General features: G+C 40.8%; 1 protein-coding gene across 2 annotated transcripts in view; it reads left to right on the forward strand.

The window, feature by feature from the left end:
• The first annotated feature begins 1,765 nt into the window (after positions 1 to 1,765).
• lnx2b (ligand of numb-protein X 2b) overlaps positions 1,766 to 26,151 on the forward strand; it is a 78,939-nt gene continuing 54,553 nt past the window's right edge. The window contains exon 1 of one of the 2 annotated variants that reach the window (XM_068047347.1): positions 1,766 to 1,845. The gene's annotated coding sequence lies outside the window, so the exon portion shown is untranslated. The other variant, XM_068047346.1, reaches the window with a different exon arrangement.

Here is a 26,151-nt window from a genome sequence, read left to right on the forward strand (position 1 = left end):
AAGACAGTACAAGCTAATTTGGTACAATTTTAAATGGGATGCCGCACAAGAGAGACCTGAGATTGTTTGTGGATGAATCTTTGAAGGTGGCAGGATAGGACAGATTAACAAAGCAGTTCTTTCTTTCTTTTGGGCCTCCTTATCTCGAGAGACAATGGATACGCGCCTGGAGGTGGTCAGTGGTTTGTGAAGCAGCGCCTGGAGTGGCTATAAAGGCCAATTCTGGAGTGACAGGCTCTTCCACAGGTGCTGCAGAGAAATTTGTTTGTCGGGGCTGTTGCACAGTTGGCTCTCCCCTTGCGCCTCTGTCTTTTTTCCTGCCAACTACTAAGTCTCTTCGACTCACCACAATTTAGCCCTGTCTTTATGGATGCCCGCCAGCTCTGGCGAATGCTGGCAACTGACTCCCACGACTTGTGATCAATGTCACACGATTTCATGTCGCGTTTGCAGACGTCTTTATAGCGGAGACATGGACGGCCGGTGGGTCTGATACCAGTGGCGAGCTCGCTGTACAATGTGTCTTTGGGGATCCTGCCATCTTCCATGCGGCTCACATGGCCAAGCCATCTCAAGCAAAGCAGTTAGTAAGGCATATAGGATCCTGGGCTTTATAAATAAGGGCAGAGTACAAAAGCCAGCAAGATATACTAAACGTGTATAAAACACTAGTTGGTCCTAGCTGGAGTATTGTGTCCAATTCTGGGCAGTACACTTTAGGAAGGACGTGACGGCTTTGGAAAGGGTAAAGAAGAGATTTATTAGAATGGTTCCAGGGATGAGGAATGATGGTAATGTGGATAGACTGGAGAAGCTGAGGTTATTCGCCGAAAAGCAGGGAAGGCAGATTTGATAGAGATGTTTAAAATCATGAAGGGTTCAATAAATAAAGAGAAACTGTTTTCAATGGTTGAAGCAAAGGACACAAATTTAAGCTGATTGACAAAAGAACCAGAGGCAACATGAGGAAAAACATTTTTTACACAATGCATGGTTAGGATTTGGAATACACAGCTTGATAGGATGGTAGATATAGATTCAATAATAGCTTGTAAAAAGGAATTGGACAAATACTTGAAGGAGAAAAAATTACAAAGCTAAGGGGAAAGAGCAAGGAAGTTGGACTAACTGCATTGCTCTTTTAAAGAGCCACCTCAGATTCGATGGACCGAAAAGCCTCCTTCTGTTCTGGGCTATTCTCTGATTCTATATTGTGCTGCACCATTTGTTCTCTCATGTCCCAAAATTGCTGCCAGTCATTTTTGTAAACTCAAAGACCTTAAATCCTGCCATAGATTCAGATATCCTCTCCTCTAAATGCTGAGCTTCAAACAGCAGGAGTTGGTTATGCTTGGAGCTCACTGCTCTTGTGAAAATAGAGCTGATTTCATGCATTTTGCCAGTTATCACCACTGCTGTCTGGTTCAGTTCAGTCTGGAAAATTCATCCTTAAAGAAATTTTATGTAATGCCATTTACTTCTGTATCTTCAGGTGTGGGGGAGTTGCTTAACGTTGATAAGATTTCAAATAGATATTCATCTGGTCAATATATCAGTTCAGATATAACCCTACCCTGTGTCCCTAGTCTGGTTTTGGGTTGGACGTAAATGTGACAATCCTAGTTGCAAATCTAAGTAGCTTTCAGTAAATGGTTTGTTACATTTTGCAGTGAGATATAATCCACAGTGAGAGTACTCATATTTCACAGCTAAATGATTGCACCACACACCAGTGAGCCAGAACCCTCCCAGTGTGGCTGGCTGACGTACAGGTCTCCCTGCTGACGTGCCCGCCTCCCAAACGTCAGTTCCTTTTCTTTATTTCCCCCTTTCCAAAAGGATTAGGTGAGTCTCTAGTTAAAGTGTGTTAATTGTGCGCCTGGTACTATGGCGATTGGTACAATGGTGAATGCAGTTTGAATGTGTCTTTTATTTTGCTGGGGGTACGATCTGTGCTTTGAAGCATTTATTCGCCAAAGAATGGACTTTCTCTGTTCCTGTTCAATCAATAAGGGATTCGTTCGACTTTGGTAATTCCCTCCCACTTTCCAGAAAGATTCGACAGGTAAGTTTCAGGCGCAGCCGAACCTGAAATTAAACGGTGTGTTAGGTAGTGTTGGTGTTTTGGGTGCTGGTTTCTGATTCGGGCAGTGTTTATTTATTTGTTTTTTTTAAATAACCGTTGTCCCCAGCTCTTTGTTCTGTAGATCGATGGTGATTGGCGTCAAATGAGTTGAGCTGCAGGTAGAGAATGAAAGGAACGACACTTGCTCGGGCAGTTAGTGGAAGGATAACAATTGTTTATTTTTAAGTAACAGTTTTAAAATAAATACAGCGCTGGGACAGGAAAGAAATCCACAACGTAGGACCTGAATACGGTGAGATTGTGCTGAAATGACGGGGAGTGAAATCTCATTGCAGAACCTGAATTGAGCAATCATATTGGGGTTACAATAATGGGAACATTGAAATCCCAGACTTTGTGTTGGATTTGTTGGAATAATGGGACTACGATTAAATATAAATTAGTTGTAGGATAAATCTAGTTGTACGAATTTGAGTGTTGACCGTGAATAGAATATTCAATTGTTTAAGTTGGGGATCACAGGAGCGATGGTATCAGAGCTACACATTTGGGAGTTTGGAATTTCCGTCCCATTGAATTCCAGGTTTGGGCATCGACACAGGGTCTCGCTGATGAAACATGTTAGTGCGAAGTCAAAATTCAATCGCATTTATTGAACAGCCTAAACTGTCGGAAGCTTTGCAAACTGCGTTAATCTGAGTATTTGCTGTTGAAAGGGAGCTAAACACTAATCGAATGATATTGATTCTGGCTGAGGCGTGTATGTGGGGAGGGGGGTGGGGAGAATGTTACTATAAATCGGTTCTATTTGGGGAGGGGAGGTGATTAAATGTGTACTGGATCTGTGGACAGGTCAGGCAGGTAAAGCAGGTTAATGTGCAGGATTCAGGTCCAGAGTTTGTTTATATTGGTCATTCTTCCAAATCTACATTTTGTTCAAATGTCCCTCAAATCCATGGTTTTCACGGTTGTTTTTGTAATACTGTACCCCCATCTATACTGCAAAAGTAGTTCTAAATAGGTGTGAAGCTGCTGTTGATCTGAATTCATTCTTTATATAAAGGGCAAAATACCAGGAACATTATCCTTTTACTTTACAAATGCTGATTGATTTACTGTGTATATCCAGCATTTTATACAGCACAAAAGGAGACCATTTGGCCCATTGTGCCTATGCCAACTGTTGGGAAGAGCTATCCAATTACTGCCACTCGCCTGCCCATTCCCTATTACTCTGTATTTTTCTCCTTTTCAAGTATTTACCCAATTCCCTTCCAAAAGTTATTATTGAATCTGCTTCCACTGCCCTTTCAGGCAGTCCATTCCAGATCACACAAACTCCCCTCAGTCTATGTCCCCTGGTTACTGACCCTGCTGCCACTGGAAACAGTTTCTCCTTATCTACTCTTATCAAAACCATTCCTGATTTTTCAACACCTCCACTAATTTCCCCCTTTAACCCTCTTGACCCTAAGGAGAACAATCCCAGCTTTTCCAGTCTCTCCACATGACTGAATCCCTGGTAGCATTCCAGTAAAGCTCCTCTGCACCCTTTCAATTCTCCCTAAATTGCGGTGCCCAGAATTGAACACAATATTCCAGGTGAGGCATAGCCGGTCTTTTATAAAGGTTTAGCAAAACTTCCCTGCTTTTGTACTCTGCCTCTATTAATAAAGCCAAGGATTCCTTATGCATTTTAACAGACTTATCAACTTGTCCTGCCATCTTCAATGAATGTAAATTTTAAGTAACTGCAAATGTGCAGCTGCAGCAGCAGCATTATGCCAGTGTTGTTTTGAGTCCACCCCATAGGAATAGGGAGCCTTGATGGCATTCCTAATCAAGATGGCTGTCTCAATCATTGAAGGTCTCCAGAGCCTTAATAGCCTTGAATAACCACAGTGGGTTTTGTAAGCTGCTGAAAGAGTTGGTGCTTTTTGTACTTGCCTGGTAAACATCTGGAGCTGATTCCCCGTACCTGTATGTTTGCCATCGATAAACAGCATTATGATGTAATGAGCTTGCAGATATGCAAAACCACCTCATGATCATGGTCTGCTATTTATATTGTATTACAGTTGAGTTACTTTAATTTGGGAATACTATTTAAACTGCCTGTGGTTTGCAAAGGTTGCTACCTTATTGACTTTTTTTATGCTATGGAAGTGGATGATGCATACAATTTGCAAAACTTAGACTGTAGTTTGATTTTTGTTTCTGATTACAAAACTCAGCCCTTGATTACACACAATAATAAATACTTGGGGTCTAGCACCTGATTTTAACTAGTATTTCCAAATCAAAGTCAGACAAACAGTATCGTCAGTAAATCAGGCTGTGGAATTTCAATGTTATGATTAATTTAATTCCTGCTATTCAGAGTAGGATTAACATCCTCGGTCATTACTTTAAATTGCCATCAAAACCATTTGCGAAGTGCAAACTGAGTACTGCTCGTGAATCTTGATTGACCTGATTTCTGCTGCCATGGCTGAAGAAATCCGATAGTCTGGACCAAACGTATCTAGCAGGAATTGAAGTAGTTCACGTTCGTGTTAGTCAGCATCAAAATAAAAGTGACAAGATTACACTCCAATTTCTGAAGGCAGAAAACAACCTGTTAAATTGCCCATCAAATTTCAACAGAACAGTGCTTTCGAAGTTGGAGGTATTCTCTCCCACAGCAGTGTCTCACACAAAGCCAATTACTGTGGGCTCAGGAAAAATAAAATCAGCTTTATCTTTCAAATATCAATACTAAGAACAACCGGCTGATCTCTTTTTAGATGTCTGCTAGTTTACCCATTGAAGCCATTGGCAATCTCTTGAAGAAATTTTTTGTCTTTTTTTTTTCCCCCACCAAAGAGTAAATTTAAATGCTGCGCTACAATTTTGAAATTCTTTTTCTTGAAAAGTAACATTGTCCTATGAGAGAGATATAGTGAATTTTTGCAAGGTTTCAACTGAAAACTTATTCTCTAACAGAGTGGCTGCTAAATGGAAAAAAAACAACTTGCTGTATACCTGTGCAATGTGAAATCTGTGATTATTATATATGCATTATTAGCCACAAGTATAACAGATTATCACCGTAATGTTGCATTTTAGAGAAGTCCAGGAATTATTTTGATAATGCTCCTGTAATGCGCCTTGGGAAGTTTTACTACCTTAAAGGTTCTGTATAAATACAAGTTGTTGTTGTTGTTTAGTCAATACTGTATGTATTTTGTGAAGCTGTCAGTAGGAACAAGAATAGTCCATTCAGGCTTTTCAGTCTGTTTCACCATTCAATTAAATCATGGCTGATCTATACCTGCCTTGGTTCCATACCCTTAATGCCCTTGCCTAACATCAATCTCGGTTTTGATATTTTCAATTGAACTAGTCTCAATAGCATTTCAGGGAAGAGACCTCCAGATTTCCACTAACCTTTGTGTGAAGAAATGCTTTCTGATATCATCCATGAAGAGTCTAGCTCTAATTTTTAAGATTATGCCCCTTTGTCCTCACAAGAGGAAATAGTTTATTTCTCTCCACCTTACCAAATCCATTTGTCATCTTAAACATCTCAATTAGATCATCCTTTAATGTGCTATATTCCACCAGAATATAAGCCTAGTCTATGCAACCTGTCCTCATAATTTATCCCTTTTAATCAGTAAGTTAATCCATACTTGCTGGACTGCTGAAGTACAGAATTCAACATATAAAGAGCCTCTTTGGCAGGGATAGGGTATATTCAGGCATTCTGGTTAGGGACATTGACATTTAGCCCAGAATCACGAACAGATCCTATTACGTACACAAACATTTGGATGTGGCAGGATAAGCTGTTAAGAAAAGCATACAGGATCTGTGGCTTTATAAATAGAGGCAAAAGAGTACAAAGGCAGGAAAGTTGTGCTAAACCGTTAAAAATCATTGGGTAGGCCCCAGCAGAATTATTGTGTACAATTCTGGGCACCGCACTTTTAGGAAGAATGTCAAGGCCTTGGGGAGAGTGAAGAGGAGATATCCTAGAATAATAATACCAAGGGTGAGGGACTTCAGTTTTGTGGAGAGACTAATGACACTTGTTCTCCCAGCAGCAGAGAAGGTTGAGGGAATATTTAATAGAGCTGTTTAAATCCTGAAGGGTTTTGAGTAAATAAGTAGAAAAACTTTTCCACAGGCAGGAGAGTCGGTAACCAGAGGATGAGGATTTGATCTATACTTGAAAAGGAAACCATTGCTGGGATATTGGGCAAGAGCAGAGAAGTGGGGCTAATTGGATGGCTCTTTCAAAGAGTTGGTACAGGCAATATTTGATGGATCAAATGGCATCCTTCTGTGCTGTATGATCCTATGATTAAGATCAGGGTTGAGAAGAATCCATTTTGAAACAGGGATTCGATAAATTGAATTAATTATGACTATAAGTTCCCTGGCTGCAGTTCTGACCTGTCTCAAACCTCAAAGTGAGAGTAAAAAGGCAAGACCATGAATGTGAAGTACTTTTCCTTGATGGGTCTGCCAGCACCAGTGCTCACGATACTAATTGTTCACTCTGGGAGATTTGCGGACAATCCGCGAGGGTTGGAAACCTGACTGTTTTTCTTTGGAAACCTATCCTGATGAATTTGAGTACCTCCTGTGGTTCCAGAAACATCTTGCGCATAGTATGGCCTCCTTCTGTGCTGTAACTATTTGGCCCATCATGTCTGTGCTGTCTCTCTGTAAGAGCTACTCATCTAATCCCACTCCCCAGCCTTTTCCCCGCAGTCCTGAAAATTTTTTATCTTCATATCCATCATTGTCTTTTGAAGGCAGTACAGGAAATAACAGATTGGGGCTTCCTGGATGGCTGTGAATTTGTCAGGAAAGTAGGTGAGTCACAGACCAGGAAGGTTCGAGGCCCTTCCTTTGCTGAACCAGCTGTTCCCTGCATGTTACAGTTGTCTGCATCACCCTTTGGTTAGGGAATAGGATATTCGCCTGGGTTCCAACTCCTAATAATTATCGAGTGACCCTGGCTGGAAGTACATATATGTACATGGTCAAATTGTCTGCTGACATGTTGGTACTATTATACCTGGGTGAGGTACTGGAGGAAGATTGGTGCCTGTGACACTGTAGCTTAGCAAACAGTTGGGAGAGGGAAACTAGGGGAGAAAAACAGATAGTCCAAATTATTCCCAAAGTCTTGCTTCCTTGTGTTTGTTTGTAGTAAAATGTAAAGATGTTACAACAGTATTTTATCACGACAATGCACGTGGCAAATTATTCTTTTGTGTAATGACATCATGAAAGACTTGTTAGTACGTTGTCAGGTGGGGCTCAGGAATGCAAAAATTCTACTGCAAGTTTCACTGATGCATGAGCTCACCTCAAGGAGTGGAATTAATCAGTTTTCCGGGACTGTAAAACAATTGAGTTTAGTGTCCATTTATCATGAGGCCTAATACAATGTTCATGTGTCCAGTATATTTTGTTATTGCTATTTGATCTCCAATTAGGTCCTTCTGTGTTGATAAGCATATAGTTATTGTAGCTCCACTTTGTATTGTGTTTTGACTGTGTTGTTGCCATCACAACTGAGTTAAACCCAGTATGAACAAGGTGTACCTGATGCATGGCTAAATGCGCTGTACAATTTGGAAGCCAAATAAGGATGATCCCAGATTTGTTCGATTCCTGATCAGTGGTTGGACTGGTAATGAGAAAAATTAGTCAGTGTTCCAACTTCTGATTATTGTTTCTTGCCTCCTAATGTAAAGTGGTGTTTTTACATCTTGTGGGGACGATATTTGGCTTGGCTATGATTCCTCTAGCAGTCACGCAATTTGCTGGTAATCACTGTCTCACAGGTGGGAACTGGCCCTTTGGCAATATACTGAAAGGCTCCATGCCAGTACTTGTGGAACCATATCCAATTATGGGCCACTGCCTTACAGAGAGAAAATTAAGGGAGTGGGGGGAGGATGGTCCCCAAAATCAAACAAAACAATTGCATTTTTTTTGTTCCCTCCAAATTTTGCAGCTCTGCTGAATGAGTTGACACTTTTACTTGGGTGCTTCTAAGGACAGCAGTCATTCGCTGGTACCACCCAAGTGACTATTGTTCATGTGTAAACTATGAATATGTATGGAGATATCATAGCTGGGTGTGTCTTTGTCATCCGCATATTCCCACTTTCAGTATGTGTCACTGGATTGTGGTCAGGATTGCTAACCCATTGGTACTGAGATTAGTTGTAGTACCTCCACCCCAGCCTTGGCTCAGATGAGCTAACTCAGCACAGATTAAGTCTGGGACCTTCTTGGTCAGAGATGGTACTTCACCTTTGAGTCATAATGACTGCTACTTTACTCACAAGTTGCCCTTTCAGCCCCATCTGAGGTGATATTAATATTGTCACACGTCCAGTGAGAACCTCAGTCCTTAATTACTAATGGCTGCACATAGTTAAGAACATGTATTAAAAATCGCAAAGCAACTTCTAGCTTTGTGTAAGCACAGTCTTGCCTATGATGCCCTCTGCAGTTGAATAGCTAAGTGTGGAGAATGACCAGGCATCGCAGAACTGCACATCAGCAAGATTTGTGTCTTCAATATGGGGATGGGGGGAGAAAATTGGGAGAAAACTCTCGAGAAAATGACCCAGATGAGTGAACAAAGGCTCTTTCTGGTTGCAGGCGTGTGACACAAAACCAATCTCCATTCCTCCGTGTGGTTTTAATTCCACTTTGTTTGTATCCCCCCAAGAGTTATTAAAGGCTCGTTCAGAAAATGGAGACTCAGTATTCTGGGCTTGTGATCAGCTCTCTCTTATCTCAATTGGTCTCCAATGAGGCAACGAAACACTTAAAAAGAAACCTGGATAAAATTGTTGTCAGCCCACTGTGCCATGCATGCTGTGTAATGAAGCAGTTTTATGACACAAGGCATTCTGCAGCACTGAATCTGCTCAGGATATTGAATGAGACCCAGAAAAAGGTGGGTCTCCAGTGCCATTGTGCAGACCAGTACGTTTGTAATTGCTGGGTCTGACTGCACAAGACTGTGCTGGGAGTCAGCAGCATTAAGTAATGTTAAAAAGCTTACATTTTGCTGCATATAATAAATTGTAAGTATATGTGTGACTTTTTTCCCTACAGCACATTGATGCCAGTATGCTAAGCAAGCTTGGTGACAACACAGTTGTACAATCACACTGTTAATGATCTTCATGAATAAACAGCACCAGATTGAGAAAGGAAACAGAAGCTGACCTTAAGATGTACATCTCAGAGCACAGTTGACCTTTTTAGGCCTGTTGTATATTAAGGTTGCAAATGGCTACATTCTGCTTAAGTCAGATCGATTGCAGAACTTTTACTGGGATGCATTGAATACCATGGCAGCTGGGATGGGTTTTCTAAAGCTTGAGCATGTTGAAAAAGGTTTTTGAGCTTTCTATTTTTCTATTATTTTTGGAACCTGCATAGGTGGTTTAGCATAGAAAAGAAACAAGATTAAGATGACATTAATCCTTCTGGTTGAAGGAAGGTAACTTTATACATGGTGTAGTATGGTGAATGAAGAAATAAACTGTGAATTAGTCACTGGAATAGCCGAACCCTGACTGACCCGGTAAATATGGACTATGGTAACACTCTGTTCCAGTTCGATGAATACTTTCTGTTCAGTGAATTTTTAATAGTCAGCTGACAATTAGGAATTCTATTTTGGATTGTGTTTTCCTGAAAGTGTGCTGCTCCGATACTTTGATTTATAGTTTTTGTGTGGAATAGTTAGCACTGACAAGGAGTTGGGAGAAGTGGGTGCAACTCTACCAGGGCCCCAAATTTGCAGTGGTGTAACATTTATGTTTGTCAGGGCCCCAGGCTCAGGGAGTGGGGAAAATTATTTACTTTTTGCTAAATGAACTTAAAATCTTATTCATTTGTTAAATGATAAATTACAAATATGCATTTCCTAATTTCCATTCGATTTATAATCTGTAACAGATCTTGAAATTGAACTCATTGACAGCAAAGATTGGCATATGGTGGTGGGTCGCAATGAAGATATACTGAGCCCCCAAATTCCTCTCAGTGGCCCTGGAAATAGTATCAGTTGAAATTCTTCAAACTAGATTTACTATCATAGTGATGGGCACATTTAATATGGTGCAAAATCCAGCACGGTATGCATTTTATATCAATTGCATTGAATTTGGGGAAAGTGTTCCTTCTGTCTTTTAATATATTAAATTTGCCGCAGGTATCATGCAGTCTTCATTTGGGCACCACCATTCTGTGATACTCTTGTCACACTTGCAGCGGCAGTAGATGATACATAGTAAGCTCCAAAAACTACAAATCCCATACCTTTTTGTAAAGCATCACTAACGCATTGTTGAGGATAATTTGTTGGTTCCTTCTGTGGGATGGGGTGCTTGGTGGGGGGGAGGGATGGTGTTGAGAGAAACTCAGGAGGTACACTTGTTTATATTTTAGAAATGTTTCCTCTGCCTCCCCAAAACTTCTCTTAGACTGTGACTCCATGGGCACGAACAACACTCTGACTGCTCACTTGGATGTAAATGATACTGTGGCATTCTTTTGAAGAAAAGCAGAGAAGGTTTCCCCAGTTTTCTGGACAATATTTATCTGTAAATCAATATTACTAAAACAGATTATCTGGTGATAATGACACTGTTGTGTGGGATCTTGCTGTGTACAAATTGGCTGCTGCTTTTCCCACATTACAACAGTGATTGGAGATATCCTGAGGTCAGGAAAGATGCTATGCAAATCTTTCGTTCATCTAAGTGGATATTTTTCACATGAGAACCTGGGAGTGAATGTGGTCAACACGCTAATAGATCATGGAGATACATCACAGATAATCCTAACTGTGCCTTCATTTGACATTCACGTGCCCTTTCCAGCAGGGCTCACTGCTTAGCAGTCAAGAGTGGGGACTGCAGGTTATTAATTTTAACCCCCTTCTAGGGCAACTCAAGTCAGTTCTAATACTATAGCTGAGATCAGCCATCTCAATAGAGCCTTGTAGCTGAAGCCCTGTTCTCATCCCCTGTGCATGCAATGAAGTTTCACTTTGTTTTGTAGAGAGCCTTTCCATTGTTGACATTATCAGAGAAAATAAAATTCAGTCTTTTTTCCAAAGTTGTTGAATGAGAACAATCTGTTCCTTACACATGTGTGCTTATTATAAAGTTTTAAACTTTTTTTTTTGTGTTTACTTCCCAATGCCTGAGGAAACTCCATACAGATAAGATGTACTAAAACTACTTCATTTGCATGCATTGGAGAAATAGGCTGCAGACACTTGGCCTGGTGATGTCTATTTTATTATTATTTTTGCTGCCCCTTCCTGGTTTCTGGTAAAGGCAATTGTTTCACCATCAGGGGTACATTCCTGCTCTTCACCAAAGTGTTTTTATACTATGAATTAATTAAACTAGCATCATACTGGGATCAATGTGTACCTTGTTTATAGAAATTGAGTTTTAAACACTTTTTTTTCAAAGAAAAAGCCACGTTGATCATGTGTTGTTGTTTTTGTGGCTTCTGCGATGTCAATGGTGATGAAGAAAAGAAAACGAACCGTAGAATAGGATCGCAGCAAGGCCGTGAAGAAACCTGGATGAAGAGTCAATTCAAGAATGAAGCAGTTGTGGAACAGGGATGAAGAAATGTCCAAAGATAAATGATATGTTGTAGGAGAGGAAAAGAAAGAAAATATGGGAGAGGGAGAGCAGTAATGTTGGAAGCAGAGAGAATAAATGACAAAGGACTGAACGGACAGAATTCTGAAGCTTTTTTATAAGCCTGTAATTATTTTGAACATAGTTTTGGAGGGGTTCATTTGTCGATAGAGTTTAGTGTCCTTAGTTTATTTTCGCAGAACGCATGATTTAGTTGATGGTCTTGTGCTGAACCTGTGATTCTGTGGATAAAATACTGACCAATTGGTGTTGCCATGCTGTACTGGAGATTACAATCTTGTAAAAGTAATGACCATGGGCTTTCCTGATTATTGGGTTAGTAAAGGCACAGCCCAGTGCATTACTGAGCCACACAGACCAAGAGAATCCCAATTACAATCCCAGTTCAGAGAAGGTTTACTAGACTAATACCTGGAATGGGTGGGTTGTCTTCTGAGGAAAGGCTGGACAGGCTAAGCTTGTATCCGCTGGAGTTTAGAAGAGTAGGATTGAAGCATGTAAGATTCTGAGGGGTCTTGCCAGGGTGGATGTTTCCCCTTGTGGGAGTATCTAGAACTAGGGGTCACTGTTTAAAAATAAGAGGTTGCCTATTTAAGACAGAGATGAGGAGAAATGTTTTTCTCTGAGGGTCGTGAGTCTTTGGAACTCTTTTCCTCAAAAGGCGATGGAAGCAGAGTCTTTGAATACTTTACTTTTAAGGCAGAGGTAGATAGATTCTTAATAAGCAAGGGGGTGAAAGGTTATTGGGGTAGGTGGGAATGTGAAGTTGAGGTTACAATCAGATCAGCCATGAACTTATTGAATGGTGGAGCAAGCTGGAGTGGCCGAGTGGCCTACTCCTGCTCCTAATTTGTATGTTCGTATGTAATGCCACTTCCTGGTCTGGTGAGTTAGCTGATCTCTGATGGGTTAAATAACTCCGATGTTGTGGAGCGTTGAACTTATTTTACTTCCGTGCCAAATAGAAGAAAGAGACAACCTAAACACAACACAAGGCTCCGTTAACACCGGTGACAGTTTGCTTGTTTGCCATCAGTATGCAAAGATGTGTTTCAGATTAACTTTCAGAAGGTTGTAACTGAAATATGAACTATGCATGTCTGTTATCACATGGTGTTCTCTTAGCCATGATTCAGTAGGCAAATCACAGCACAATCTGTTAAATTATTAATTATATCCTCTAATAACTGCTGCACTGCCCTTTCTCTGTCTTCCTTGGAGGTAAACTTTCAAACGTTTGGTGATTCTATTCATTAGTAAATAAAGGAGTGAGACATGGTAATATAAAGCAGCAAGTTGTGGGCAGATCTCTTTCCATTTTCTCAGATGGTTCATGCTGATTAGCATACAGCAACAGCAACTAGAAGCCAGATGATGAAATGGAAAACAAGTTGACCTGTTGCCAAGCTTCTATCTTTGAATAGGAGCCTATAGCAGAGCTGGCTCACAGCTACTTGCAAATACAGGTCCTGGTAAAGGCTGTTACTATTAAGAAAGGGTGTAGTTGTTTGATGACTTTGTACAGGTGACAGGTGTGTTCTTTCTGGCAAAAGGTATTCTTACTCGAGCTGTGCACAGAAGTTGCATAGGTCCCTTAGAAGTTATTCTCAGGAGCTGATGGCTGGAACAGTGGGCCTGTTGTGACATTTGTTGCTGGATTGTTTTCAGATTGAAATCAAAAACATCCCTTTAAAAGCATCACCTTTTAGTTAGACTTGAGATCAATTTACAAAGATTCTTTGCATACATTTTATAAGCTCCTTTTAAGCCCCAATATGCAGCGTATGAAATGCACATATCAATAACTTAAATGACTCCAGACCTCATTACAGCCTTGGTCTAAACATGGACTAAAGAGATGAATTCCACAGGTGAGGAGAGTGGACTGCCCTTGACATCAAGGCAACATTTGACCAAGTGTGGCATCAAGGAGCCCTATCAGAATTGAGATCAATGAGAATTGGAGTGTGTGTGGTTAGGGGGGCATTCGGTGGGGGGGGGGGGGGGTCTCTCCTTTTGGTTGGAGTCATACTCTCACAAAGGAAGATGGTTGTGGTTGTTGGAGGCCAATCATCTCAGCCCCAAGACATCATTGCTGGAGTTCCTCAGGATAGTGTCCTATGCTCAATCATCTTCAGCTGCTTCATCAATGACCTCCACTCCGTTATAAGGTCAGAATTGGGGATGTTCGCTGATGATTACATAGTGTGCAGTACCATTCATGACTCCTCAGATATTGAAGCAGTCTGCACCCAGATGCAGTAAAATCTGGACAATATTCAAGTTTGGACTGATGTGTGGCACGAATGTTACTTGCCACTTAAGTGCCAGGCAATGACCAGAGAGAATCTAACCATCTCCCCTTGACGTTCATTGGCATTACTGTCGCTGAATCCCCCACCATCAACATCCTGGGGGTTACCACTGACCAGAAACTTAACTGGACCAGCCATATAAATACTCTGGTTGCAAGAGCAGGCCAGAGGCTGGGAATTCTGCAGTGAGTAACTGGCCTCCTGTCTCCCCAAAGCCTATCCACCATCTAGAAGGCACAAGTCAGGAGTGTGATGGAATACTCTCCACTTGCCTGGATGGGTGCAGCTCCAAAAATGCTCAAAATGTTTGCCCACCCATCCATGACAAAACAGCCTGCTTGATCAGCACTCCATCCATTACACTAAATATTCATTCTCTACACCACTGGCCCATAGTATATGCAACATATACCATATACAAGATGCACTCCAGCAACTTGTCAAAGCTCCTTCGACAGCAACTTCCAAGCACAGGATCTCTACCACCGAGAAGGACAAGGGCAGCCGACGCATGGGAATACTACTATCTGCAAGTTCCCCACCAAGTCACACGCCATCCTGACTTGGACCTGTATCGCTGTTCCTTCACTGTCGCTCGGTCAAAGACTGGAACCCCCTTCCTAATAGCACTGTGGGTGTACCTACAGCACGTGGACTGCAGGGGTTCAAGAGGGTGGCTCACCACCTTCTCAAGGGCCATTACTCTCACTTTCAATGAAAGAATAATTTAAAAAAAGAATTGCCTAGAAGTAAATTCGAAATTAACAAACTGTCATGTTGATTTATATTGAACTCTTTCAAACAAAAATTAAGAATCTTACTTTGCTCATGCCGGCCCCTTTAGAAGTCCTGAATGTCACTTTAGGGTAAGGTTTCACAGGTTCTAGACACCCAAACCCAGGTGGTCATTCTTTAGATAAATTCAGACAGTGTGTGTCCGTCAGCTTTATAACTAAAGAGAATGTAAGGGCCGAGCTAAATTCTGCTCCAACCCGACTTACCCTTCACGGAGAGTGATTTGATAATGAACTAGAGTACAGATACCAGCTGAATTTCCTTATCCTAGTCCAGAGGTACTTCTGATAGAAATTAAATGACGGTGGCAGATACTTGTAAAACTACCAACTCCCTTTAACCTGACAACTATATATCCAGTTTCCTACAGTCCCATGAGAGGGGATTGTCAGATTGCTACCACAGCTTGTGTTTCACTGCTTTGTCAGTTTCCCCAAGAGTCTAATGGTGGCTGTCCAGTCTTTGGGTCCCTGGTGGTCTCTAGTTATAGACTTTTCTTTCTTCCTCTTGCCAATTTTCTTCCTTTCCTTCACGTCTACATAACAATCACTGAGCTCCAAAAGTAAATCCATTGTATGAAGCATTCTGAGATGTTTGAGAAATATAAGCTGCTATACAAATGCAAGTCAGTCTCTCCCTCGCACCCTTTACTTTTACCCTTCGCTAACTTGGACTTTGGGTAGAAACTACTGCTACCTTGACATGTAGATCCTAAAACTGAGATTTTGGATTTGGCAAACCAAATTTGGACTGTTGGAAGACCACTCTAAAGTCTTAAATGATTCAAATGCTCATTCTAGTACTGATCCTACTTTTCTGCTCATCAACATTTCCCCATGTTTTGTGTTATGAAAAGGTTCTGTGCTATTGTTGGATATTTTGCCCTCAAGGATTCCTGACACAATAGCTCTGATTAGACAAGGTTTAGTTAACTTAGAGAAATCTGATCTAAATATAGCTACGGATTTTCTTTTGCTTTCTTGTTTCCATAGCATAAAGTGTCAAAGAACAGAGAACTGAATAGTGAATTAAGTTACAGTAATGATGACATACAATGCTGGGTATTGTAACTGTCTAAACTTTATGACGCTGATGTTCCAAGACTTATTGTTTGGCCAGTGTCACAGTCTGGAACATCATGTGGTGGGGGGGTTGGGGGGCAAGTTAAATAGTTATACTGCCAATATTAATTAATTCTTTTGGGACGGTGTAGGATACAGCTCAAATGCGATAGTCTCATGCAGAGGGGCATAAGGTTGGCCAGTGATGGAAATGTCTCACCTAAGTAGCATGTTTGTCTACCACACTTGTAATATTCCCCTTTGTATGGTGAGGCAAAAGTTTGTGCTCTTCAATGTGAAGGGTTTATATACTGGATTGTGGAACACCTCTATTTTTGGCAACCAGATTTAGCATCAAGTGTTCCTTGGTCAGATATAATACAGCCAGATACAAAATACCCTGTACGGTCCCCTCAACAACATTCCTCAGCCTTCCCTCTGACAAGAAGCCATCCCCAACGACCTACAGTTTCTACTTTTATTTCCCAACTTCAGCTATCCTGTGGCCTGTCCTGAAGTTGACAACTTGTGCCACGTTTTGGGCTGATTAATACAATACTGTTCTGGCTAGCAGAGGAAGCCAACCTTTATTTCCTCCAAGATAGAGTCAAACCAGGATCCCAAAGGTGAAAAAACTGATCCACCACACCACCCATTCCACTATAAAACAAATATACTTGTACAATTCTGATTTCCATTTTGTTTTAATTGGAACTATTGTCGTTTCCAACATGCATTCACACATTATTGGGATAGTTCACTACATTCTCAGTCTAGTGTAGATGGAAAGAAATATCTAATGCTGCCGGTGTCTGACATTCTCAGGTCATCCTGGATAATGTAACAGCCAGTGAATTACTATTGAATAGTGCCATGGGATCTTTGGATCTTGGTTTAAAGTCTCATCCGAAAGTCATTCTGACTCTGGAATGCCCCAATGGGAAATGAGCCTTTTATAAAACTGAAAGATAATTTGTGTTGGGACATTCAAATTGTGGATTCTGAGGCATTTGCTGCCATCAGCCCAGGATTGCCAGGCAACTTAGATTGATATGTGTTATGACCGAGGTGGGAGCAATGCACTGTCAATTCAGTCCCATTACTCCACAGGTCGCAATGTATTATTAAAGTTTTCCCACCTACCAGAAATTAGTTAAACACTTTATTAGCCCTGCAGAATAAAACAGACCAAACCAGATGCCTTTAAACAACAACAAATTAACTATTTATTAATAAACTAAATCTTAAACACTATTGAGATAAATTTATGTCTGAAAGACTTCTTATTCCTCCTAACCTTAATGTACACACACATTCAAAAAACCAACAGTTAACCAGTTTTAAAATGGTGTTTTTAATAAAAGAGCTGTTTCTTGGGAATAAATAAATAGCTGGGTTGTAAGCCCTTGTGGGTTACGTTCCCGGAGCGGTGTGGTGCCCCAGAGTTGAATCGTCAGATGTGACTCGAAGTCTCCAGGCAAATTTGATGAACAATCTTTAATAGATAGGCATTCAAAGTACAGCAGCTGCAGTAGGTATCTCACAGTTCTTTCAACAAGGACTATAGCAACAGGTCTATTTGAATTTTAAAATTGGCAGTCTGTCAGTAGAAACTTTGCTGAGAATTCCAGAAAATGCAAACAGGCAACAGAGAGTCAATCCTGAAGCAAAAGCTTCTTAGATTGGAAGTAAAAAAGGAATTTGCTACCTCCAACAATTCAAATGTTCTTTTCCAGGTTTTTTTCCTCCTTGGGTAATTAATACAGCCTGTAACTCAATGTAGACTTTTCTGTTGAGAGAGAAAGACAACTCCCTTCAGTGAGCATGCTTCACTGGTCTCCAGATCAAACTGGTTATAGCCAGTCTTTACACACAGTCAAAAGTTACAATACATCATGTGACCTCCTCTCTGCTACTGTTGCCTAGGAAACAGGTGCAGCTTGCACACATACTGTTCCCCAGAAAGAACAACTATCTGGCCTAAAGGTACACTATTTTTAAACAGAGTCTTAAAGGCACGCTGTTTTAAACAGAGGGAAAAAAAACGACTTCCATGACTTCTGCATTTATGTTTCTTTCCCTCTGTTTAGTCCTGTTTGAATATTGTGGGCCAGAAGCTTTGGATAGGGCTGATTTTAGCATTTTTTGCTTCATTGAGCAATAAATCCTAAATCGGAACACCAAGAACTGTTGATATAAGGTACTTGTTATCTGCTCATATTAATGGGAAAACATTTTAGGTGGAATGTGAGGCTCTATGGTATGTATCCAAGATGTCTATGAAGACAAAATAAAATGCAAATCTGCTGACCAAAGGGACTGGTTTTGGTGATTGGCATTGCTCTTTGCTGTTGTGGCTGTCAATTGCAAGCCTGCAAGTCTATTTCTCTCAGGTAGCCATCCAACTACCCGTTGAAGACATTGATCGTCTCTGCTTCCACCACCCTTGTGGGCAGCGAGTTCCAGGTCATTTCCACCTGCTCCATAAAAAATGTTTTTTCTCACATTCCCCCTGCATCTTTTGCCCAAAACTTTCAATCTGTGTCCCCTAGTCCGAGTACCATTAGTTAATGGGAACAGTTTTTCCTTGTCTAACTTATCTAGGCCTGTCGTAATCTTGTACGCTGCTATTAAATCTCTGCTCAATCTCCTTTGTTCTAAGGAGAACAAACCCAGCTTTTCCAACTTAACCTTGTAACTAAAATACTCCGTCCCTGGAACTATTCTGGTAAATCTCATTTGCACCCTTGCAAGGACTCGCGCATCCTTCCTGAAGTGTGTTGACCAGAATTGGATACAATACTCCAGTTGGGACCTAACCAGAGCTTTATAAAGGTTCAGCATAACCTCCCTGCTTTTGTACACAATGCCTCTAAATATGAAGCCCAAGATCCCTTATGCTTTACTAACCATTCTCTCTATATTTCCTCCCACCTTCAGAGATCTATTCACATGAATCCCCAGGTCCCTCTGTTCCTGCACGCTCTTTAGAACTGGGCCATTAACTATATATTACCTCCTTATCCCTTCTGCCAAAATGCATCACCTTACACTTGTCAGTATTAAACTCCATCTGCCACCTCTCAGCCCATTCTACTAGCCTATCTAAGTCCTGCTGCAGACAGTTAATATCATCGTCAGTGTTTGCCACACCTCCAAGTTTGGTGTTATCAGCAAATTTTGAGATCCTACTCTGTATTCCAAGATCCAAGTCTCTTATATATAGAAAAGAAAGCAGTGATCCCAGCACTGACCCTTGGGGAACACCACTGTCTACCATCCTCCAGTCTGAAAAGCAACCATTTACTACAATTCACTTTTTTCTATCCTTAAGCCAAATTTTTTTACCCAATTGAACATTGACCCTTCTATTCTATGAGTCTCAATTTTCTTAACCAGCCTTTTACCTTGTATGGTACCTTTTATCAAATGCTTTCTTAAAAATCCATATAAACAACATCCATCACACTCCTTTTATCAACCTTCTCTGTTACTTCATCAAAAAATTCAATTAGATTAGTCAAGCATGATCTGCCCTTTACAAATTTGTGCTGGCTGTCCTTAATTCAAACTTCTCTAAGTCTCTGATATTTTCCCTGATTATTGTTTCTAAAACTTTTTTTAATTTTTTTTTATTTATTTAGAGATACAGCACTGAAACAGGCCGTTCGGCCCACCCAGGCTGTGCCGACCATCAACCACCCATTTATACTAATCCTACACCAATCCTATATTCCCCTACCACCTACCTATACTGGGGGCAATTTATAATGGCCAATTTACCTATCAACCTGCAGGTCTTTGGCTGTGGGAGGAAACCGGAGCACCCGGCGAAAACCCACGCGGTCACAGGGAGAACTTGCAAACTCCACACAGGCAGTACCCAGAATCGAACTTGGGTCGCTGGAGCTGTGAGGCTGCGGTGCTAACCACTGTGCCATTGTGCCGCCCACCTCTGATAAACTAACTGGCCTGTAGTTGCTAGGACTGTCCTTACACCCTTTCTTGAATAAGGGTCTCACATCTGCCACTCTCCAATCCTTTGGCACCTCCCCCATATCCAAGGAAGATCTCCTGTCAACACCCTCTCTTTTGTTATCTCTTGCCCCACCCCCTGCTTTCCTTGCTTAAAATCATTTACATTTCTAATATTTGTCAGTTCTGAAGAAGGGTCACTGAATTGAAGCGTTAACTCTGCTTCTCTCCACAGATGCTGCCAGACCTGCTGAATATTTCCAGCATTTCTTGTTTTTATTTCAGATTTCCAGCATCTGCAAGATTATAGCAAGCCCTATTGCTATCTCCATCCCCACTTTCTTTATCAATCTGGGATGCAAGCCATCCAGACCAGGTGACATATCTACCCTAAGCATAGCCAGCCTTTTTAGTACCACCCTGTTCTCAATTTTTGCCCTATCGCCTCTACTCTCTCTCTGCTTCTACTGATATTTTCTTGGCCTCCATTTCCTTAATGAACACTGATACAAAGTACTCTAAGTATATTAGCCTTTGATATCTTGACAGGGCTAAAACTGAGCAAACCAGCTTTGTGTCATGGGATTTTGTTTACATTGCTTTGCTTGATGTAAACAGATAGACAAAGTTCACCAGCTTTCACACCTCCATTATGTAAGGTGTTAATGTCAGAATGCTCACTGTTTCTGGTTTCCGTTTCCCATTATGGATCAGCAATAAGAAATATTACAATAGTCTATTACACTGTCTTTTAACCCACATAAACTAAAATGAAAAGGGTTGCATTTATATAGTGCCTTTCACAACCTCAGGCTATCCCAAAACCAATTAAGTACGTTTGAAGTGTAGTTACTGTGCAATGTAGAAAGCACAGTAGCCAATTTGCACGTAGCATGTTCCCACAAATAGCAATTAAATAAATGACCAGATAATCTGTTTCAGTGATGTTGGTTGAGGGGTAAATGTTGCCTAGGACACTGGAGAGAACTCTCCTGCTCTTCTTTGAATTGTGTAATGGGATCTTTTACATTGACCTGAGAGGGTAGGTTTAAAGTCTCATCAAAAAGATGGCACCTCCATTCCGTGCAGCATTTCCTCAGTAGTGCACTGAAATGTTTGTCTAGCATTATGTGCTCAAGACTTTGGAGTAGGACAATCTTCTGACTCTGGCACGACACAGCAGACTCTATAAACTACAATATGAAATATGCTCTTCTAACAACCAAAGTAGTTTCTAAACAAATGCAATGAGATAAATAAAGAAAACTCACCATAGGACAAAAAAAAGAACAGCTGGAAATACTTAGCAAGTCAAGCAACATCTGTTGGGAACCGGTGGTCAGTTGACATTTAGGTCACAATTTCAAAATTTGCTGTTGACACCAAACTTGAAAGTATAGTGAACTGTAAGGAGGATAAGTGAGAGGACATAGACAGGCTGGTGGTACAGGCAGACACGTGGCAGGCGAAATTTAATGCAGAAAAGTGTGAAATGATATATTTTGGTAGGAAAAATGAGGAGAGGCAATATAAAATAAAGGATACAATTCTAAAAGGGATGCAGAGCAGAGGGATCTGGGGGTATATGTGCACAAATCATTGACCGTGGCAGCGCAGGTTGAGAAGGTGGTTAAAAAGGCAGATGGGATCCTGGGCTTTATAAATAGAAGCATAAAGTACAAAAGCAAAGAAGTTATGATGAACCTTTTATAAAGCTCTGGTTCAGCCTCAACCAAAATATTGTGCCTAATTCTGGCACCACGTTAAGAAGGATGTGAAGGCCTTGGAGAGGGTGCAGAAAAGCATTAAAAATGGTTCCAGGGGTGAGCGACTTGGGTTACATGGATAGCTAGGCAAAACTGGGGCTGTTCTCCTTCGAGAAAGTTGAGGAGATTTGATAGAGGTGCTCAAAATCATGATGGGTCTGGACAGAGTAGATAAAAGAAAAACTTTCCCATTGGTGGAAGGGTTGCGTACCAGAGGACACCGATTTTAAGATGAATGGCAAAATGACCAGAGGTAACAGGAATTTTTTTTATGCAGCGACTGTTTAGGATCTGAAATGCACTGCCTGAGTTGTGGTGGAGGCTGATTCAACTGTGGCTTTCAAAGGGGAATTGGATAATTATCTGGAGATAATCAGGGCTATGGGGAAAAGGCAGGGGGGAGCGGGACTAACTGAGTTGCTCTTGCAGAGAGTTGACACAGATATGGTGGGCAGAATGGCCGCCTTCTGTGCTGTAACCATCCTATGATTCGATGAAGACTCTTTCTCATTTTAGAGCAGTTGTTTCCCTTTCAACGTACTTCCAAGGTCTGATTGTGCAGCCAATTACATATAATGGTCATTGAGGTCCACTTGTAGAAATGCATTTTTTTTAACTGAATTGGCATCACAAGGTAAAAACACCAAAATCATCTGCAGACTGCCTGTGATGAGGTGCAAAGGGCTCAATAAATATTGAAACAACAATAGGCTTTCAGTGCAACTACCATTCAGCCTAATGTGAGAAGGGATTTCAAAAGCAGTTTATCTGTAGAATTTAATGCTAATGAAACAAAATGCCACTTTACCAATGTTACTACTTTGTGTTGGCTGGATTTAGCTCAGAGCTGACTTCAGTTCTGTGGTCTCCTTATGTTCAGTTCAGTGCTTTATAATTGACTTGATGCTGTCCCATTTGATAGTGTTGTGTAATCTATTTTCTCACCTACGATTTTCTCTTCTTCTGAAGGTACTGTTACTCTGAGCGCTTAGTTGTCAGAACTGAACCTGGACACTGGTTTGCTGACAAATTGTTTGATTATGGGGATCATCACAGCTGAGCTCGACCCGGTCTTTGCATCACATTCAAACATGTGCTTTCCAGAAGGATCACTGGATAATTATCAGGAGTAGAATTGTTGGCGGTTTTCTCACAAACCTGATTGTCCTGGCTGATCACTGAGCAGACACCAGGGATCAAACTTGGGACTCCCTGCGCTGATGGAGCAGATCCCCACTGGGAGTATCTTTTACCAAATCAGCCATTGGGTGATTCCATGCCAAGACAACAGGATTCTTTTTGATTGCGTTCCATATATAGCCAGCATTCTATAATTTCTGATGAAAGATCACTGACCTGAAACGTTAACTCTGCTTCTCTCTCTACAGATGCTACGAGACCTGCTGAGTATTTCCAGCACTTTCTGTTTTTATTCCATAATTTCTAACAGCTTGCTTTCTTCTGGTAAGTTTGGATGTATCTTAGTGTCTGGCACAGAATGCGCTACTACAGAGCAACATAATTGAGGAAGTTTGAGACAAACAATGGCAAAGTTTACCTCACTTGTGATTTGGACTTTTGGATTGTTTTACATTGTGTAACCAAGCTATTGTTATAACCAGCAGTATACACAGAATGGAATTTTATTAGAGGTACAACACAGCTAAAGACCATTACTGTCAAGATGTGTATTACTAACAGCTACTTAGCAGCTTGAAAGCAACGTACCTTGCTTTTTATTTCCTTTCCTAGTTAGTGATGGTGTCAACAGATAATTTAATTTAATGAGGTTCACCAATCATTGGCATAGGAATGAAAGCAGCTAGAAGAGTACTGGCCTCCACCAAATATAGCTGATGTTACTGCCTCAGATTGGCTCGTGGGTGGGCAGGCCAGATCAAAGGCTTTTAAGATGGTTGAACTTAAATGTAACGTAAAGGTGAGCGATGCATTTGTCAGAGGTGACAAATTGAGAAACACAAGTGAAGGGCCAAGGTCTGCAGTACAGGACCCCATCAAAGTTCAAAAAAGTCAGATACAAGTTGAGGTGAATCAGGAAATATTGGTTAGGTGGTGCCAGGTTTAAAAGCCTGTAGGTTGTACAGGATGGGTACACTAAGGAAGGTAAGCAGTTTCATAGCTTTGAGGTCATGCAAAAGAATGAGTTACTGATGCAATAAGTTAACCTTAACCCACTACTTAATGAACAAGGCCGGTAATTTAGAGTCTTCATGGGGAAATAGGTGGAGTTGTGCAATCCAATCTCTGGTTTAAAAAAAAAATCAGAAATCCTGTTTAATGAAAGAATCTGAGCAGTGATCAGACTGAACCAAAATGGGCTTCATCTTTTCGGTGAATGTTGTCAAATAGATCATTCAGCTAAAGATGACATTTTTTTAAAAGGTAGCTTCATGTTCTGCATGTTCCAGCTCTGAAGAAAATGCTTGAAATGGGACAATTAGGCAATAATATCTTTTCCAGGAGATAGACGATTTTCTATATTTGTTGAAACCTTTGCTTCTTGTGGCCTTTTATTATATTTGTTGGTGAATTATATACTCCTTAAGGTGATGGCTTTTGCTGCTGGGAACACTATCCCACTCTCCCACGCATGGTATCCATCAAGTGCTCCTATATCAGGTTGTGGACATGAATGTGATGCACCTTTAACATGTCAACTGTCAGATTACTGCCCAAGATTCTGGCTTGTGTGCAGTTATGTCTGAAATTTTTGTTTATTTTTGACTAATGTATTTACATTTGCCTTAGCACATATGGTATCTGTTTAAAAGATTATCCTGAACTACAAACAGGATGTAACTAAATGTTCTAGTGAATCCCTTACAGGATTTTTATTCTCATTATCCAAAAACCCTCAAAAAGTATTTGAAGATTGTTGATGTGCCTACCGCTGAAAACACATGTTTCTGCCGTACACTATAGTATAGAGCAGGTGAATTTCTGGAGTAAAAACAAATCCGAAAACAATAGTTTTTTGTGGAAGTTTTACCATTGTCAAACTTAGCTACAGGTGAGCCAGTATTCCGGATGTCCTAGTGCTTTCCTTTGCTCAGATATCTACATATCTTTGCAGTGTGCCTAAGGATTGAAGAGAGGACCCTTTTTATTTTGGGTTAGTTAATGATTTTATTACTTGCCTGTCTGTCAAATAACTTGTCAAAATCTCAAAAGATGTTGTCAAGATATAATTCAAGCCAATACTGCAGGATGTTTGTATTTGAATTGAAAGGCTCGTTTCCCCCTTCCTTTAAAAACCCTAATTAAGGCAAACAACTAATTGTTGCAACCGTTGTATCAGAAATAAACTGGAGCATGTTTTCTTCGAATGAAGTTGGCTTTTAAACCCTTACATCACAGGGATGAGGGACTTCAGTTATATAGAGAGCCTGGAAATGCTGTGACTGTTCTCCTTATGGAAGAGAAAATTAAGGGGAGATTTAATAGGTATTTAAAATTATGATGGATTTAGATAGAGTAAATAGGAGAAACTGTTTACATTGACAAGAGGGTAAGTACCAGAGGGTACAGATTTAAGGTAATTAGCAAAATAACCAACGTGGAGATGGAGCCTTTTTAAAAAAGCAGAGTTGTTATGATCTGGAGTGCATTGTCTGAAAGGGTGGTGGAAGCAGATTCAATATGGCATTAGATATATTCATGAAAAAGAAAAAATTTGTAGGGGTATGGGGGAAAGAGCAAGGAAGTGGGCTAATTGGAGAGGCTGTTATGTAAGATTCTATGATTCTATATTCTATTAGCGAATACCCTGCTAAAACTTCTTCTCACACTGAAGTCTGCGTGTCCATCGAGCAACTTCTGATAGTGTGCTAAACCAGAGGAGGCTTGAAAAAAAACCTGCTTCAAGTTGAACAGAACTGGCAACACTTTAGGAAAGTAAAATTAGAAGAGCAGTCTTTGGAGTTGCTGGATTTCTCTCTTTTACTTAATTGCTTTTCCTATGTTCTAGTATTAATTACAATTGCTCCTTCAGTAACAGCACTTGTAGATGGGCTCTACAATTTTTTTTTTACAATATTTCTTATTCATTCGTGGGATGTGGGCATCACTGACAAGTTCAACATTTATTGTCCATTCCTACCCTCGAGAAGGCATTGGTGAGCTCTGCCTTAAACTGCTGCAGTCCGTGTGGGGAAGCTACTCCCAATGTGCTGCTAGGGAGGGAGATCCAGGATTTTACCCAGCAATGAAGGAACAGCGAATTATATTTCTAAGTCCAGGTGTAACTTGGAGGTGGTGGCAGCAGCTTCTGATTTGCTCTTGCAGCCACAGTGTTTATGTGGCTGGGCCTGTTAAGTTTCTGGTCAATGGTGACCACTCCCCCACTCCACCCTCCAGGATATTGATGGATGGGAATACAATGATAATAATGCCATTGAATGTCAAGGGGAGGTTGAT

This window comes from Heterodontus francisci, chromosome 15, assembly GCF_036365525.1.
Source record: "Heterodontus francisci isolate sHetFra1 chromosome 15, sHetFra1.hap1, whole genome shotgun sequence".
NCBI lineage: Eukaryota > Metazoa > Chordata > Chondrichthyes > Heterodontiformes > Heterodontidae > Heterodontus > Heterodontus francisci.